This window comes from Bison bison, unplaced genomic scaffold, assembly GCF_000754665.1.
Source record: "Bison bison bison isolate TAMUID 2011002044 unplaced genomic scaffold, Bison_UMD1.0 scf7180017864062, whole genome shotgun sequence".
Classification (NCBI taxonomy): Eukaryota; Metazoa; Chordata; class Mammalia; order Artiodactyla; family Bovidae; genus Bison; species Bison bison.
The window spans coordinates 285856-290098 of record NW_011494634.1 but is presented as its reverse complement, the minus strand read 5'-3'; the positions used below and the strand labels follow the sequence as shown (position 1 = coordinate 290098).

Below are 4243 nucleotides of genomic sequence, written 5' to 3'. Positions count from 1 at the left end.
TGCAGATGGTGACTGCAGCCATGAAATTAAAAGACGCTTACTCCTTGGAAGGAAAGTTATGACCAACCTAGATAGCATATTCAAAAGCAGAGACATTACTTTGCCAACAAAGGTCCATCTAGTCAAGGCTATGGTTTTTTCTGTGGTCATGTATGGATGTAAGAGTTGGACTGTGAAGAAGCTGAGTGCCAAGGAATTGATGCTTTTGATCTATGATATTGGAGAAGACTCTTGAGAGTCCCTTGGACTGTAAGGAGATCCAACCAGTCCATTCTGAAGATCAGCCCAGGGATTTCTTTCAAGGTAATGATGCTGAAGTTGAAACTCCAGTACTTTGGCCACCTCATGTGAAGAGTTGACTCATTGGAAAGACTCTGATGCTGGGAGGCATTGGGGGCAGGAGGAGAAGGGGACGGCAGAGGATGAGATTGCTAGATGGCATCACTGACTCGATGGACGTGAGTCTGAGTGAACTCCGGGAGTTGGTGATGGACAGGGAGACCTGGCGTGCTGCGATTCATGAGGTCGCAAAGAGTCGGACACGACTGAGTGACTGAACTGAATTTAACTGAACTGACACTAGGATATTTGGTAATCTTCTCTTCTTGTGTATTCCTTGTGCTTTCTCTTGAAGGTCTCCTGGAAGGAGAAAAACAAACAAGCAACTGAAGAATGAGAAAGCACACAGAAACAATAGAGTTTATCCTCCTGGGGCTGTTAGATGACTCACAACTTCAAGTTGTGATCTTTGTCTTTCTGCTCATCACCTACATGCTCAGCATCACTGGGAACCTGACCATTATCACCCCGACCCTGCTGGATACCCACTTCCAAACCCCCATGTATTTGTTCCTCAGAAATTTCTCCGTCTTAGAAGTATCATTCACAACTGTCAGTACACCCAAGTTCCTGGCCACCATTGTTACAGGAGACAAAACCTTTTCTTTTAATGATTGCATTGCTCAGTTATTTTATTTTATTTTTTTCATTCTCCTTGGAGTCACTGAGTTTTACCTTCTGTCTGCCGTGTCCTATGACTGCTACATTGCCATCTGCAATCCCCTGCATTACATGACCGTCATGAATCACAGAGTCTGCACACTACTTGTCTTCTCTTCCTGGCTAGTTTCATTCTTAAACATATTCCCTGCAGTCATGTTGCTCTTAATCCTTGATTACTGTAGGTCTAATATTATTTACTATTTTACCTGTGATTATTTTCCATTGATTCAACTGTCTTGTTCAGATACAAACTTTCTCGAAATGATGTGTTTTTCCTGTGCTGTGTTTACTCTAATGTTCATTTTGGCATTAATAATTCTGTCCTATACATACATCATCAGAACAATTTTAAGAATTTCTTCTACTAGTCAGAGGACAAAGGCCTTTTCACATGTTCTTCCCACATGATTGCCATCCCCATCTGTTATGGCAACTGCATTTTTATGTACATTAAACCCTCAGCACAGGATAGGGAGTGGCTGTGAGTGGCTTTCTTTGAGCAAGGGAGTGGCTGTGCTAAACACCTCAGTAGCCCCCATGCTGAACCCCTTCATTTACAGCCTACAGAATCAGAAAGTCAAACAAGCCTTCATGGACATGGCAAAAAAAGACTATTTTTCAGAAGCAAATGAAATGGTCTGCTATAATAAATTAGAGACATTTTGCAGGGCAACTTTAAAAAATATATAATCAAGAATTTTAATAACTTATTCAAATCAAATGGCTTCTGTGTCAACCTTGTTTATTATTTTTATCCCTAGGAGTTTAAAATCATATTTGTTTATATATTTCTCATTCAATTTAAACAACTTTTCTTATGTCTTTCTGACTCCCATTCTTCTGAACATTTTGTTATTTGCAACTTCTTAAATTAAAAATTGTTTAATATAAATTCCTGTTTTGATATTGGATGTGATATTTAGTTTACTCAACACAGGAAATATAATTTTATGAATTTCATTTACAGTATATTTGACAGAAAATCTTTTTACCATTTTATAGTTTTTAAAGAATTTATTTGTTTATTATTTATTTTTTGACTGCACTGAATCTTCATTGCTACTCGTGGGCTTTCTCTCATTGAGGCAAATGGAGCTACTCTTTGTTGCAGTGCAGGGTTTCTTATTGAAGTGGCTTTTCTGGTTGTGGAGCAAGGGCTCTGGGCATGCTGACTTCCATAACTGTGGTACATGGCATCAGTAGTTGTAGCTGGTAGGCTCTGGAGTACTGGCTCATTAGTTGTGGCAGAGGGAACTAGCTGCTCCATGGTATATGGGATCTTCCTGTCCCAGGGGTTGTACTTGTGTCTCCTGATTGGCAGATGGATTCTTAGCCACTAGAGCCTCAGGGAAGTCCCTTCACAATTTATCTGGGGAAACGTTTTTAAACGCTGTATAGTTTATTGAAAAATGTGAATATTTTCATTAAAAACAGAAAGATGATTTATGGCATATGTTAATAAGGTATGTCCTAATAATTTCTTCACCACCCTTATGGCAGAAAGTGAAGAAGAACTAAAGAACCTCTTGATGAAAGTGAAAGAGGAGAGTGAAAAAGTTGGCTTAAAGCTCAACATTCATAAAACAAAGATCATGGCATCCAGTCCCATCACTTCATGGCAAATAGATGGAGAAATAGTGGAAACAGTGCATGACTTTATTTTTTGGGGCTCCAAATTCACTGCAGGTACTGAGTGCAGCCATGAAATTAAGACACTTGCTCCTTGTTAGAAAAGTTATGACCAATCTAGATGGCATATGAAAAAGCAGAGACATTACTTTGCCAACAAAGGTCCGTCTAGTCAAAGTTATGGTTTTTCCAGTAGTCATGTATAGATGTGAGAGTTGGACCAAAAAAGAAAGCTAAGCCCCGAGGAATTGATGCTTTTGAATTGTGATGTTGGAGAAGACTCTTTAGAGTCCCTTGGACTGCAAGGAGATCCAGCCAGTCCATCCTAAAGGAAATCAGTCCTGAATGTTCATTGGAAGGACTGATGCTGAAACTGAAACTCCAATACTTTGGCTACCTAATACGAAGAGCTGACTCATTTGAAAAGACCCTGATGCTGGGAAAGATTGAGGGTGAGAGGAGAAGGGGATGACAAGATGAAATGGTTGGATGGCATGACCGACTCAATGGACATGAGTTTGAGTAATCTCCGGGAGTTGGTGATGGACCAGGCATGGAGTGCTGTAGTCCATGGGGTCTCAAAAAGTCGGACACAACAGAGGGATTGAACTGAACTGAATAATTTCTTCATTAATTAAAAACATAGACTTCTAACATTATGTACATTTGTAACTATAGTGCTAGATAGATGACTATTTATTTCCAAATCCCATAGTAACTCAATAAACATCAGTATACACATATATATGTAGTAGAATATGGTGAAGAAATAACCATTTTAGATATGTAGGATTAGGTTCACTTTCTCCAGTTTCACAAAAAGTAAGCTCGATTTTCTGATCTAGCTGAAATATATACACAGTTCCTTCCCAAGTTCAGGACTAATTTGAAACAGGGCATATAATGAAATTATTTAATCCCTAAATTATTTATTTGTTTATTTATATCTTAAACTATTTTATAACAAAATCACTTGTTTTGTAGAAGCTAAAATCTTGATAACAAAGAAAAATCTCCCCTTTTTATACAAAATTAGGATTTTATGTGCTAAAATACTCTTCCACTTATTAAGGCCTTCATTCAGTTCAGTTGCTCAGTCGTGTCCGACTCTTTGCGGCCCCACGAATCACAGCACGCCAGGCCTCCCTGTCCATCACCAGCTCCCGGAATTCACTCAGACTCACGTCCATTGAGTCAGTGATGCCATCCAGCCATCTCATCCTCTGTTGTCCCCTTCTCCTCCTGCCCCCAATCCCTCTCAGCATCAGAGTCTTTTCCAATGAGTCAACTTTTCGCATGAGGTGGCCAAAGTACTGGAGTTTCAGCTTCAGCATCATTCCCTCCAAAGAATTCCCAGGGTTGATCTCCTTCAGAATGGACTGGTTGGATCTCCTTACAGTCCAAGGGACTCTCAAGAGTCTTCTCCAACACCACAGTTCAAAAGCATCAATTCTTTGGTGACTCAGCTTTCTTCACAGTCCAACTCTTACATCCATACATGACCACAGAAAAAACCATAGCCTTGACTAGATGGACCTTTGTTGGCAAAGTAATGTCTCTGCTTTTGAATATGCTGTCTAGGTTGGTTATAACTTTCCCTCCAAGGAGTAAG

The 4243-nt window shown here is 39.7% G+C and overlaps 1 pseudogene; it reads left to right on the top strand.

The window, feature by feature from the left end:
• The first annotated feature begins 672 nt into the window (after positions 1–672).
• Positions 673–1692, top strand: LOC104985914 (annotated as a pseudogene).
• The last annotated feature ends 2551 nt before the right edge of the window (positions 1693–4243 follow it).